Source organism: Marmota monax, unplaced genomic scaffold (assembly GCF_021218885.2).
Source record: "Marmota monax isolate L192 unplaced genomic scaffold, Marmota_monax_Labrador192_F-V1.1 WCK01_AAM20220418_F8-fsc00017, whole genome shotgun sequence".
Lineage (NCBI taxonomy): Eukaryota > Metazoa > Chordata > Mammalia > Rodentia > Sciuridae > Marmota > Marmota monax.
Genome location: NW_026695241.1, coordinates 24,598,501 through 24,613,900, shown reverse-complemented (window position 1 = coordinate 24,613,900; position 15,400 = coordinate 24,598,501). Strand labels below are relative to the sequence as shown.

Below are 15,400 nucleotides of genomic sequence, written 5' to 3'. Positions count from 1 at the left end.
ATCTAGGTTGATTCCACAATTTAGCTATTGTGAATTGTGCTGCAATAAACATTGATGAGGTTGTGTCCCCGTAGTATGCTGTTTTTAAGTCCTTAGGGTATAAACTGAGGAGTGGGATAGCTGGGTCAAATGGTGGTTCCATTCCAGGTTTTCCAAGAAATCTCCATACTGCTTTCCAAATTGGTTGCACCAATTTGCAGTCCCACCAGCAATGTATGAGTGTGCCTTTTCCCCCACATCCTCACCAACACTTGTTGTTTATATTCTTAATAGCTGTCATTCTGACTGGAGTGAGATAAAATTTTAGAATAGTTTTGATTTGCATTTCTCTAATTGCTAGAGGTATAAACATATTTAAAGAGAATTTTAGGGACTGGAATTGTGGCTCAGAGGTAGAGCACTCACCTAGCATGTGTGAGGCACTGGGTTTGATCCTCAGCACTGTATAAATATAAAATAAAGATATTATGTCCACCTGTAACTAAAAAATAAATATTTTTAAAAATAGAATTTTAAGCCCGGTATAGTGGTGCATGCCTGTAATCCCAGCAGCTTGGGAGGCTGAGACAGGAGGATCGTGAGTTCAAAGCCAGACTCAGCACAAGCCAGGTGCTGAGCAACTCAGTGAGACCCTGTCCTAAATAAAATAGAAAATAGGGCTGGGAATGTGGCTTAGTGGTCAAGTTGGATCCCTAGTAACCTCCCTACCCCCCCCCACACACAATTATGACTAGATCATAGACCTAACTATAAAACCAAAAACTAGGGCTGGGTATGTAGTTCAGGGTAGGGGCCCTGAGTTTGATTCCCAGCATTGCCAAGACATAAAGCCTAAAACTACAAACATCGCCTGTCTATAAAGAGTTGATTTAATTTTTATTTTTTTAAAACATAATGATTTGGGGCTGGGGATATAGCTCAGTTGGTAGAGTGCTTGCCTCGCATGCACAAGGCCCTGGGTTCAATTCCCAGCATCACACAAAAAATAAATAAACAAACAAAAAAACATTATGGCTTGTCTTTTTTTTTTGGCACCGGGGACTGAACCCAGGGTGCTTAACTATTGAGCCACATACCCAGCATTTTTTATTTTTTAAAAATTTTCAGACAGGGTCTTGTTTAGGGCCTCGATAAATTGCTGAGACTGATTTTGAACTTGCAATCCTCCTGCCTCAGCCTCCTGAGTCACTGGGATTACAGGTGTATGCCACCACACCCAGCTTTAATCTGTTCTTAACATTTTTTTTTTGGTACCAGGGATTGAACCCAGGAGTGCTTAACTACTGACATATTCCCAGCACATTTTTATATTTTATTTAGAGACAGGTTCTCACTGTGTTTCTTAGGGCCTCACTAAATTTCTGCATCTGTCTTTGAACTGGAGATCCTCCTGCTTCAGCCTCCAGAGCCACTGGGATTACAGGCATGTGCCATTGCCTGCCCTGGCTATTCTTAAAATTTAACTAAAGTTGGTAACACTGATTTACAGGCACACCTTAGTGCTGCCTCCTCATTCATCTTATCTCCTGGGTATTTCCTCGGAGCTTTTCCTCCAGAAACTCAGATCTCTGTGTTTCCCAGAATATACTAAGCTTCTTTGAGCCCTTTTTCTTTATCTCACACTGTACTCTTTGCCTGTAACATTTTCCTTCTATTTGCCTTCTTCAAAAATTTCTGAGGGCTGGGATTGTGGTTCAGTGGTAGAGCGCTCACCTAGCAGGCAGGGTCACTGGGTTTGATCCTCAGCACTACATAATTGTAAAATAAAGATACTGTGTTCACCTAAATATAAATATTTTTTAAAAATTTCTATACATTCTTCCAATTCTCTGTTCAAATGCTACCATTATGTGAAACCATCCTTTTGACAAAGTTCACACTATTAATTACCTTGCAGATAACTCATTTTACAGTATTATAAGATAGTCTTTCTCCTCTACAAGAGGGCAGGGTCGGTTTCTTTAGTTTTTATTTCTAGCACCTAACATTGTGCCTGGCTTATAATAATTACCCAAATATTTGTTTAAATTAATTAAGATGAATTTTAATCCACAATGGATTCCAGATTCATTCCTGGGGTTGTAATTATTGCAGTGATGACAGCAAATCAGCCTTCTATAAGGTGTGCAATTTGAGATTTAAAAATATCTGTAGGCTAGCCTGGTGCAGCAGCACACACCTGTAATCCTAGTGACTCTGTATGATATGCAAGTTCAAGCCCAGCCTGGAAAACTTAGTGAGGTTCTATATCAAAATTAAAAAATTGAGAAAGGCTGGGGATGCAGCTCAGTGGTAGAGCACCTCTGGGTTCAATTCTCATTGTGGGGGAAATAAATTAAATCTGTATAGGCCATTCCTTCCTTTCAATAATGACACAGTCTCTAGTAATTGCAGACACTTGTGAAGGAACAGAACACATCAGTGATGACTGAGATGGCAGATTAGATCCAACTGCTAGCTGCTTCTTCTAAAATCAGACCTGTAGAAAATAGAAAGTAGGGATCATAGACTCCAGGAATTTCCTTCATCATCCCTATCTCTGTGAGGAACTCCAGGGGGAAATGGAGTCTGTATTGAACTAGAGAGTGTAGAAAGGACTGGAGAAGATGGGAGGTGGAGGGAGTAGGGGAAGACTGAGGTGGGGGTAGAACGTAGCAGGGGAGAGTAGGTGGAGAAAAGCTTCTTAGTTCTATCCTCATCTTTCTGCAGGTTGCTTTGGCATAGTCATTAACGCTTCACAGTAAAGCTAATGACCACATTGTGGACCATTGCGGACGGTGTCTATATGGGTTGTATAGAGCAGCTCCCACACAGTGCTTCCCACAACCACGTAATACTCCATTTCCTCTGCATTTTATAATTCACTCTTCCAAAGCTGTGCACCAGTTTGTCTTCAAATCCCCTGCCAATATTCCTCCAAAGAATCTCTTTTCTGCTTAAATCAGTCAATTTCCATTGTTTGTAACTATTGACTCTGACCATTAGTGAAAACAAGACTGGAGGAAAGGAAAGGCTTAGGAGGTCATTACAATAAACCAAACAAAAGATAATAATGGTGTGGGCAAGAATACTGAGGTATAGAGGTTGTTGTATTGGGGATATATTTTGGACATGAAGGGGAGGAAAATAGTAATCAAACATGACTCCTAGGTTTGGGCCAGAGCAACACACATATTTCTGTGTGTTTATTTTTATGTCAGCACCATGCTTCATAGTATGGTTACAATAACTTTGTGGTATATTTTGAGATCAGGTAATATGATTTCTCTAGCATGGTTCTTTGTGCCCAAGATTGCTTTGGCTATTTGGGGTCTTTTGTGGTTTTGTGAAAAATGTCATTGGTATTTTGATAGGGATTGCATTGAATCTGTAGACTGTTTGGATAGTATGGATATTTTAACATATTAAGCCCCGCCCCCCCAAGGTGAACATGATATCTTTCCATCAATTTATATTTTCTTCATTTTTGTTCATCAGTTGTGAATAGTTTTCAGTGGTGTGTAGATCTTTCACCTCCTTTGTTAAATGAACTGCGGGCGCGTCTGAGCCAACTCTAAAGCATAGGTAGGCACTCCAGAGAACTCTCTGTGCAATTTCACCCGTCTGAAATTATTCGGTTGCTTCGGCAGACAACCTGTTCAGAGAGAATTCTGTGATACCCCAGAATTTATTGGCTTAGACAGCCAATAAACACAATTCCCTGGAGATAGAGAGAGATACTAGTATCCTAACTAGCCTTGGGGCATCCGCTGCCTGGAGGAGGAAGAATTACTGCACAAGTGATAAGTTCCCAATCAAGCCAACTTCCCCAGAGCTTCAGCTTCTTGTTGACCTTGAAGAACCACTCCTTACAATAACTTTGTCTGGGGTCTGGGGTTGTGGCTCAGAGGTAGAGTGCTCGACTACCATGTGTGGGGCACTGGGTTCGATCCTCATGCACCACATAAACATAAAATAAGGACATTATTTCCACCTATAACTAAAAAAATCAATAGTGTTCACAGCAACTTCACCAGGAGTAAATCACATTTTAAGAGAACACTTTATTTGCTAATCCATGAAAAGCAATTCTTCATCCATGAAATTTTTATTGTGAGATTACAATAATTCAGTCACATCTTCAGTTTTTACTTTTAATTCTAGTTCTTTTACTATTTTCACCATATTTGTAGTTACTTTCTTCAATGATGTTTTGAAGCAATAGAATTTATCCAAGAGGGTTGGAATCAACTTCTTCCACACTCTAGTTAATGTTAATATTTTTACTTCTTTGGCCTTTGCCCTCTAAGGTCAGCTAGAACCTAATGAATAATGGGACTGCTCTAAATGTCCTGCAACTCTGGGTGAATCACTTGACCTCCTGTTCAGGGGGATCAAGAAGACCCTAGAGAACAGAAAGCCAACAAATGCACACTCTGGAAAGAGGAGGGTCATTGGAAAGGGAAATGTCCCTGATGCTTCCAAGGGAAGCCACATGTGGTCATCAAGACCCTGACCTATCCTGGCAGATGGCACAACTGGTAAAAGAAGATCGAAAAAAGCAAGAGGCTTCAAACAAGCTCCCAAAAGTGACCCCTGAGGGTTCTCATCTGACCTAGCAATAGATAGAACAAGGTCAATTTTTTACCAACTTGGTATTATACATCTAGCAGGAAAGTATAACTAAAGAACAATCATAAATGGACATTAAAAAATACTTGTCCTGGGGCTGGGGTTGTGGCTCAGGGGTAGAGTGCTCACCTAGCACATGCAAGACGTTGGGTTCTATCCTCAGCACTGCATAAAAATAAATAAATAAAATAAAGGTATTGTGTCCAACTACAACTAAAAAAATTTTTAAAAAACCTACTTGTCCTTTTAAATGTAACATGATGTACATTTGCATCAGTTGTACCAAAAGTAAGTAAAGGATGTAGAAAAATAATACAGATTCTGAGATATGTACAGATAAATAAAACTATTAATGCTTACTTATCTACCCTCACTTGGCTGTTTCCACTGTTAGGACCTCTTGTGACTATACTTCTGTTCCTATTGCTTAGTCTGGGTCTTTTTAATCTAATAAAGCTTGTATCTTCCAGATTACAACAATTCCATGTTGAGAAGTTAGCAACGCAGAATATCAACCCATCCCTGCAATTGAGACCAGTTTCTATCTCCTTTAGATAGTTAGGATGAAACTTTTGATCCCTGGCTAGGCAGGGTCATCACCCCTCGCCAGCCTGAAGCAGCCATAAAAGAATGATCTTCACCCCTCACCAACCTTTAAGATTAAGGAATTAAATCTGGTGGGGAGGATGAGATAGAGATTTAGGATAAGGAGAGAGAAATAGGAAATCTTAAGGGATACCCCCTCAAGCCTTTGAAATGCAGAATCAAGCCAGCGAGATGCAGAAAATGCAGTTCCAAACCTTAGCCCCTTGTAAAATGAGGGAGATATACAAGTGCAGAAAACTCATGCAAAATTGCAAGTCCACCCTGAATCCATCTCCAGTCCAGACCCTGATACAGGCTTTCTATAAATATTGGACCCCCAGCCCAAGTCAGGGCTGCTTCTCACTTTGGAGACAGCCAGTATTCTCCCTTGAATGTGTATCTACCTTCCTAAATTAACTTCTGTCCATGCCTGAATATATATATACATATACATATATATATATATATATATATATATATATATAATTTTTTTTACTTCCTCCAATGAATCACAAATGTTTTTATTTTGTTTTGTTTTTTATTTATTTTTTTTATTTTTTTTAAGAGAGAGTGAGAGACAGAGAGAGATAGTAAGAGAGAATTTTTTTTTTATATTTATTTTTTAGTTTTCGGCAGGCACAACATCTTTGTTTGTATGTGGTGCTGAGGATCGAACCGGGGCCGCACGCATGCCAGGCGAGCGCGCTACCGCTTGAGCCACATCCCCAGCCCCTTGTTTTGTTTTTTAAAAGACAGGGTTTTTCTATGTTGCCCAGATTGGCCTTGAACTCATTTGGGTTCAAGCAGTCCTTCTGCCTCAGCCTTCTGAGTAGCTAGGACTACAAATGTGTACTACTATGTTTGGCTTACAAATGTTCTTAATGGTATCTGAAATAGTTAATCATTTTTAGGTGTTCAATTTATTTTTTCCACATCTATCAGAGGAATAATTTTCTATGGCAGCTATATTTTAACAAAATGTATTTCTTAAATAATGAGATTGGAAAGTTGATATTATTCCTTGATCCATAGTTTGCAGAACAAATATTGTATAGCAGGCATGTAAACTACTTTAGTCTTATTAAATAACTTCATTAGAACCCTTGGGTAACCAGGTACATTGTCAATGAGCAAAAATATTTCGAAAGAAACAGTTTTTTCTGAGTAGCAGTTCTCAAGAGTGGGCTTAAAATATTCAGTAAACCATGTTATAAATAGATGTGCTGTCATTCAGGTTTTGCTGTTCCAATTAAAGAGCACAAACAGAGTTTAGCATAATTCATAATGACCCCAGGATTTTTAGATGACCAATGAACATTGGCTCTGACTTAAAATCACCAGCTGTATTAGCTCCAAACAGGAGAGTCAGCCTGTCCTTTGCGGATTCGAAGCCACGCATTGACTTCTCCTCTCCAGCTATGAGAGTCCTAGATGGCATCCTCTTCCATTATAAGGTTACTTGATCTATACTGAAAATCTGTTTAGTGTGGCCACCTTCATCTATTACCTCAGGTCTTTTATTTTTTATTTTTATTTTTTAATAAGAGAGTGTGTGTGTGTGTGAGAGAGAAAGAGAGAGAGAGAGAGAGAGAGAGAGAGAGAGAGAGAGAGAATTTTAATATTTATTTTTTAGTTTTCGGCGGATACAACATCTTTGTTTGTACGTGGTGCTGAGGATCGAACCCGGCCGCATACATGCCAGGCGAGCACCCTACCGCTTGAGCCACATCCCCAACCCTACCTCAGGTCTTTTAGATAACTGACTGCAGCTTCTCAATCAGCTCTTGCTGCATCATCTTTAACTTTTTTTTATATATTTGTTTTTTTAGTTGTAGTTGGACACAATACCTTTATTTTATTTATTTATATGTGGTGCTGAGGATCAAACCACATGCTTGCCTCGCATGTGCTAGGCAAGCACTCTACCGCTGAACCACAACTCCAGCCCACTTTAACTTTTATGTTATAGAGATGACTTCTGTCCTTAAACTCCATGAACCTACCTCTGTTATCTTTGAGCTGTTTTTCTGCACCTTCAATTCTCTCCGTCCTTGTAGAATTGAAGAGAATTAGGGCCTTGCTTTGCATTAGGCTGTGGCTTTAAGAGTGTTGCTGCTGGTTTGATCTTCTGTTTAGACCACTCACTGTTTTTCATATCACCAGTGATACTGTTTCACTCTCTTATCATATGCAATGCCTTCTAATTTCTTTCAAGAACTTATCTTTTGGTTGGGCATGGTGGTGCACACTGGTAAATCCCAGTGGCTCTGGAGGCTGAGGCAGGAGGATCACAAGTTCAAAGCCAGCTCAGCAACTTACTGAAGCCCTAAGCAGCTTAGTGAGACCCTGTGTCAAACAAACAAGCAAAAACAAAAACAAAAACACCCCAGAGGCCTGGGGATGTGGCTCCTAGGTGGTTAAGCACCCCTGGGTTCAATTCCTCTTACAAAAAAAAAAAAGAAAGAAAAAGAAAAAAGAACTTACTGTTAGCATTCACATCTTGGCTAACTGGTGCAAGAGACCTATTTTCAGCTATCTTGACTTTTGACATGCCTCCACCCTAAGCTAGCTTTTGATTTAAAGTGAGAGACATGGGTTAAAGATGTGCTTAGTGGTAGAGCACTTGCCTAGCATGTGCAAGACCTGGGTTTGATTCCCAGTACTGCAAAATAAATAAATGAATAGAGTGAGATACATTCAGCTCTTCCTTTCATACAAACACTTTTAGGCTATTGCAGGGTTAGTAATTAGCCTACTTTCAGTATTTATGTGTCTTAGGGAATAGGGATGCCTGAGTAAAAGGAGAGAGAGAGGAATGGCAACTCAGTGGAGCAGTCAGAACAAACAAATTACATTTATGAAATTTGCCATCTTTTTTTTTGGTGTGTGTGTTGGGGGATACTAGGAATTAAACCCAGAGGCACTTAACCACTGGACCACATCCCTAGCCCTTTTTATTTTTTGATACATGGTCTCACTAAGTTGCTTAGGACCTTCTTAATTTGCTGAGTCTGGCCTTGAACTTCCAATCCTGCCTCAGCCTCCCATATCCCTGGGATTACAGGCAAGTGCCACTGCACCCGGCTGTCTTATATGAGCTTGGTTCATAGCTCCCCAAAACAACAATAGTAACAACATTGATCTGATCAATTTCTGAGATGTAGCTTAGTGATAGAGAAAGTGCTTAGCATATGGGAGGCCATAAGTTTAATTCCCAGCACCCCTCCCCCACAAAATCACTGATCACTGATAACCAAAAGAGATAGAATAATAATGGGGGGAGGGAATGGGAAAGAGAAGGGGAATTGCACGGAAGATGGAAGAAGACCCGCAATGTTATACAAAAATACATATAAGAGGATGTGAGGCAAAGGGGAGAAAAAAAAGAGAGAGAGAAAAAGAGAAATGAGTTACGATAGATGGGGTAGAGAGAGGGGAGGGGAGGGGAGAGGAGGGGAGGGGAGGGGGGATAGGAAGGGGATAGGAAGGGCAGCAGAATACAACAGACACTAGTATGGCAGTATGTATAAATGTGGCTGTATAACCAATGTGATCCTGCAATCTGGACACGTGGGAATAATAAGAATTCATACCCCATTTGAAACAAATGTATGATATATGATATGTCAAGATCAATGTAATGTTTTGAGCAACTAATAAATTTCTGATGTTTAAAAAAAGAATAATAATGGGAAAGTTTGAAATACTGTGAGAATTATAATATATGTGACACAAAGATGTGACGTGAGTTCATACCCTTGGAAAACTGGCACCAACAGATTTGCCTGGTGCAGCGTCGTCACAAACCTTCAATATGTGAAAAAACATGGTATCTGTGAAATGCAATAAAATGAAGTATGCCTGTACTCTGAATTTGTGTACTTACTTTTACTAGTGAGATTTAAGTTTTTGTCTGTTTCTTGTTAGTAATCAGCATCTCTTTCTTTCAGCTTGAATATCTAACTCTCTTTTTTTAAAAAATATTTTTTTTAGTTGTAGTTGGACAAAATATCTTTATTTCATTTGTTTATTTTATTTTATTTTTTTTATAATTTTTATTGTTTAATTTTCGGCGGACACAACATCTTTGTTGGTATGTGGTGCTGAGGATCGAACCCGGGATGCACGCATGCCAGGCGAGCGCGCTACTGCTTGAGCCACACCCCCAGCCCTATTTTCTTTTTTAATGTGGTGCTGAGGATGGAACCTCGTGCCTCACACGTGCCTGGCGAGTGCTCTACCACTGAGCCACAACCTCAGGCCCCTAACTCCCTTTTGAAATGTGTTTTTTAGGAGATGGAAGATACCATAACATATTTTGGGGTTGATAGGTGTAATCCTATTGAGGAAGAAATTGTTGATGCAGAAGAAAGAGGGTATAATAAGCTTGTGAGTAAGGGAGAGAGATTGGAGTTTGTATCTAAATGAGGAGACTATCCTTTGGTGAGGGTAATAGTGCATCCCATCCCATGAACCAGGTTAGAGGTGAACGGTGTACAGATCTAAGTCGTTTGTTACCTTTGGTCAGGAAAAATGAAGTTGTTTTCAATTGGATTCTTCTGTTTTCTCAGTGAAATGTGAAATGAGTCATATAATTACTTTAATTATAGTCGTCTCTAAGATGAGAATAATAGTGTTTGTTTCCAAAGGTTCATGTTCATGCTTGGAGGCCATATAGATATGCAGGTCTTGGCTAGGTTTGCTCTACTGAAATATATAGTGGGTCCAACAGCACAGCAAGAGATGAACCTTGGAAGTAGCCAAGTTATAGGAGATATTTCATATAAATTTCACAACTATATTATTGTTCTATGACATAAAAATATACGAACCTATCTAGGAGCAATGAATCACACCTGTAATCCCAGCAATTTGGGAGACTGACGCAGGACGATTATAAATTTGAGGCCAGCCTCAGCAATTTAGTAAGACCCTGTCTGAAAATAAAAAATAAAAAGGGCTGGGGATGTAGCCCAGGGGTAAAATGCCCCTGGTTTCAGTTCCTAGTACCAAAGGAGGAGGAGGAGGAGGAGGAGGAGGAGGAGGAAGAGGAAAAATGAACCTAGAACCTAGTTAGGGTCACCATGTCTGATAGATTCACTCTCACAAAGGTCAAGAAAGGATGGCAGGAGGGCCAGGCACCTCCTGCCTGGCACCTCCTGCACAAACCTGTAATTCCAGCAGTTTGGGGGGCTGAGGCAGGAGGATCGAGAGTTCAAAGCCAACCTCAGCAAAAGCAAGGTGCTTAACAACTCAGTGAGACCCTGTCTCTAAATAAAATACAAACTACGTCTGAGGATGTGGCTCAGTGCTCCTGAGTTCAATCTCTAGTGCCTAAATAAATAAATACATACATAAAATGACCGGCTGGACGCTGTGGTGCACACCAGTAATCTCAGTGGCTTAAGAGGTTGAGGTGTGAGGATATCAAGTTCAAGGCCAGCCTCAGCAATTTGGCAAGAGCCTAAGCAACTTAGCAAGACTACCTCAAAAAAAAATGGACTGGGGGTGTTGCTCAGTGGTTGAATGCCCCTAAGTTCTATCCCTGGTACCAAAAATAAATAAGTGAAGATGAACAACCAACCAAAGAGGAACATAGACCACGGTATGGGAAAAGGGACTTGGATCTCCCACACCATCAGGATGCACTATTCTTCAGTGTTCAGCAACCATGAAGTACTCAAACTTTGTCATTTTGAGTTTTTATGGAGACTGCATTATGTTGGCATGATTGATTAAATAGTTGTCCCTTGATGATTGACTCAACATTTAGCCTATCTCCTTCATCAGCACTTGTAATATGTTGACATAAATTCTTCCAGTAGGCTTTTTAAATGCAATTTTTACATTAAAATTGGGATCACTCATATATAGTGTTTTAGTTTAGTAATATATGAATATATGATGACCACTTCCTCCATTTCATTAAATATTATTCCACAACCTCTTTTAAAAGGACTTAAGTAGGCTGGGTGTGGTGGCACATGCCTGTAATCCCAGTGACACAGGAGGCTGAGGCAGGAGGATTGCAAGTTTGAGGCTAGCCTCAGCAATTTAACGAGGCCCTAAGCAACTTAATGAAAACTTTTCTGAAAATTAAAAAATAAAATAACAATAAAAAGGGCTGGGGATGTGGTTCCAAGATTAAACAGCCCTAGATTTAATCCCTGATACCAAAACCAAACCAAACCAAACAAACAAACAAACAAACAAAAAATCAGAGTCAAGTAATCCAGGATTACTGTAGAAAAATTAGAACATTAGTCCTAAATGACCACTCATTGACTACCAGAGCAATTTGCTACTTATCTTTCCACACTTTTTTCCGGTGCATTGAAAGGAAAGTGACCACGACTCTTGGAATGACCAAGAAATCTTTATTGCAGTGGTGTCTGATTGACAGGGGAAAGAGGAGAAAAGGTGGGGAGATCAAAGCGAGAGAGAGGGAGAAAGAGAGAGAAAGAGAGAAGGAGAGTGAGAGAGAGAGGGGGGCCTGGCAGGAGTTTGTTTTTTTTTTTTTTAAGAGAGAGAGAGAGAATTTTTTTTAATATTTATTTTTTAGTTTTTGGTGGACACAACATCTTTATTTTTATGTGGTGCTGAGGATCGAACCCAGCGCCCTGGGTATGCCAGGCGAGCGCTCTACCGCTCAAGCCACATCCCCAACCCCAGGAGAGAGTTTTATAGCCGAAGTCTAATAGGGTCTCTGGATCTGCAAGCTGCCTTGTTGGCGTACAATGATTGGATCATATAGTAGTTGCTAAGGCAGACCGGGCAGGGGTAGAGGTGAGTTTCCATTGCACCAGGTGGGTGGGGGTTGAGTGTTCATTGAGTGTGGTTGAGTGTTCAGACTTGAGACAAACAAGCGACAAAGAACCAGGTGGGTGAGGGTCGAGTGTTCAGCCCACCCTGCAGCTAACATTTATTCAGCCTGCCCTGCAGCTGACATGCATATACTTCTAGAAAAAATAAACCAATCATATCTATTGACTCCTAATCTGCTTTTTCACTTTGATCAAGTTCATATAACATAAAATTCACCATTTTATCATTTTAAAGTGTACATGTCAGTGTATCATTTACTAAGTTCACAATGTTTTATTTTTTTAATTTTGTTTTATCTTTGTTTATTTTCATGTGGTGCTGACGATTGAACCCAGGGCCTCACATGTGCAAGGCAGGCACTCTACCACTGAGCCACAGCCACAGCCCCACGTTCACAATGTTGTAGCACCATCATCACTATCTAGATCCAGTACATTTGGATCATTCCAGAAGGAAACTCCATAGCCATTTAGCGGCCACTCTGTTGTCTCCTTCCTCCAGATTCTGGTAACCCCTAATGTGCTTTCTATTTTGATCTGTTTCTTTCTATTTCTATCTGTTTTTTATCTATTCTGAATATATCATAAATGGAAGTATATAAAATATGATCTTTTGTATCTGGCTTCTCTCATTTAGCATAATGTTGTAGTATAATTGAGAAATAAATATTCCATTTTTTCATATGTGTATATACCACATTTTGTTCAACCATTTATCAGTTGATTGACATTTGAGCTGTTTCCATCTTTCAGCTATTTTTTTTAGCATATATTTTTTAGTTATTGATGGACCTTTATTTATTTATTTATTGTGGTGCTGAGGATTGAACCCAGGGCCTTGTGCATGCCAGGCAAGCACTTTGCCAACTGAACTATATCCCCAGTCCCTGACCCTTTATTTATATATGGTGCTGAGAATTGAACCCAGCCTCCCACATGCTAGGCAAGTGCCACAATCTTAGCCCACAGTTATTGTGAATCGTGCTGCTATGTACATTCATGTGCGTGTTCTTTTTGAACACCTGTTTGTTATATGCCTATGAATGCATTTGCTGGATCCTATGGTAATTTCATGTCAAACTGAATGAAGAAATGCCAAACCATTTTCAACAGTGTCTGTATCATTTTACATTCCTACCAGCAATAAATGAAACTTGAAATTTCTTGACATCCTTGCCAACACTTGTTATTTTCCATTTTTTAAAACAGCTATCATAGTGGATATGAAACATTAAAGTGATATCTCATTGTAGTTTTGTATTGCATTTCTCTAAAGACTAACCATGTAAGCTGAGTGTGGCACATGCCTGTAATCCTAGCAGCTCAGGGGGCCGGAGGATCGCCAGTTCAAAGCCAGCCTCAGCAACTTAGTGAGGCCCTAAGCAACTAAGTGAGAACCTGTCTCAAGATAAAAAGTAAAAAAGGGGATGGGGAAGTAGTTCAGTGATAAAGCACCTTTGGGTTCAATCCCCTATACAAAAAAAAAAAAAATTGCATATCTTGTTTGGTCTTTTGCTCATTTTCAAATTGAATGCAAGTTGCTTTAACTTATAATACACTATGGACATCTTTTACTCTATAGTTTTTATGCTGGTAAATGTAATGTAGCATTTTATTCTCTAGGTTTATTATACTTTAAAAATCTTTACTGTTGGATATTTAGACTCACACTTTTAAACTTTTAGGCTCAGGAGGCTGATGCAGCCACTCAGGGGACTGAGGCAGGAGGCTTGAGGGTTCAAAGCAAAAGCGAGGTGCTAAGCAACTCAGTGAGACCCTGTCTCTAAATAAACCATAAAATAGAGCTGGGGATGTGGTTCAGTGCCCCTGAGTTCAAACCCTGGTACCAAAATAAATAAATAAATAAATAAATAGAAATTTAAAGAGAAAAAGTATTAAAATTAATGCTGCAATGAACATTTCTGCAGTTAACTCCTTGCACAAGTCCAACAGTATTCCTGAGGAAAGTTAGAAGCAGAATTGCTGGGTCAATAGTAGACAATTCTTACTCTTTAGATACAATTTTTTAAAAATTGCTTTCAATTATGATTATACTAACACAGTTTTACAGGGGGTAACAGAAAGTGCCCATTTCCTTGCATACTCATCAACAATGGGTTTTATGCATTTAAAAATGTGACTGGCATAAAATGGCATCTCATTGTTTTTTGTTTGGGGAGACTAGATTGAACTCAGGGGCACTCGGCCACTGAGCCACATCCCCAGCCCTATTTTGCATTTTATTTAGAGACAGGGTCTCACTGAGTTGCTTAGAGCCTCGCTTTTGCTGACGTTGGCTTTGAACTCGCGATCCTCTTGCCTCAGCCTCCAGAGCTGCTGGGATTACAGGCCACCGAGCCCAGCTCTTATTGTTTTGAATTACTTTCACTAGCTGCCCACAGTGGTGCCTACATGTAATCCTAGCAACTGGAGAAACTGCAGCAGGAGAATCCTAAATTCAAGGTCAGCCTTAGCAACTTAGCGAGGTCCTAATAATTTATTGAGACCCTGTCACAAAATAAAAAATAAAAAGGATTGGGAATGTAGCTCAAGGGTAAAGAGCCCCTGGGTTCAATTCCTAGTATCAAACAAACAAAAAAACCTTTTACTTATCTTTTCTGAATGTAAATAATTTCATAGATTTTTATTGGATATTTAAGTTTTTTTTTTTGTTAGATTGGTTGTTTTGTTTTCCTCAGTAATTCTGTTTTCTTCAATATTAACAATATTTTGGTAATATGTTACTCTTTGTTATCCTTCTTCAATTTTCATTTGAATTTCATGCTTATTCTGATACTTTTTACATAGAAAGCTCAAAATTTTTAATACAAAAGCTATCAGTCTTTCACTTGTTAGTCTGGTATTCGTAAAAAGCTCATTTGGGCCCAGATTATATTTTTACCTTTCTTTTTTTCAGTACAAGGGATTGAACCCAGGAGGGCTCTACCACTGAGCTACATTCTCAGTTCTTTTTATTTTTTATTTTGAGATAGGATATCACTAAGTTGCTTAGGGCCTTGCTAATTTGCTGTAGCTGACTTCAAACTTATGATCCTCTTGCCTCAGCCTCCTGAGTTGCTGGGATTATAGGTGTGTGCTGCCCTGTTTAATGCACATTTATCTCTCATATTTGTATGGTTTTGGTTTTTCCATTTAATCATTTAGAACTTATTTTGGTGCAGGATGTATGATAGAGGTGTGACTTGTTTTATTTGCAATTAGTTATCCAGTTGTTTCCACATCATTCTTTAAAAAAAAAATCAGTCTACCATTAACTAATAGAAAATAGTGCCATTAAAATATATTCAATTTAGGGGGCTGGAGTAGTGGCTCAGTGGTAGAGCACTTGCCCGGCATGTGTGAGGCACTGGGTTCAATTC

At 39.4% G+C, this 15,400-nt stretch overlaps 1 non-coding gene across 1 annotated transcript; it reads left to right on the top strand.

The window, feature by feature from the left end:
- Window positions 1-907: 907 nt before the first annotated feature.
- Trnaa-cgc (transfer RNA alanine (anticodon CGC)) lies at window positions 908-981 on the top strand. Its single transcript has one exon. It is a non-coding gene; the product is annotated as a tRNA-Ala (tRNA).
- Window positions 982-15,400: the final 14,419 nt, after the last annotated feature.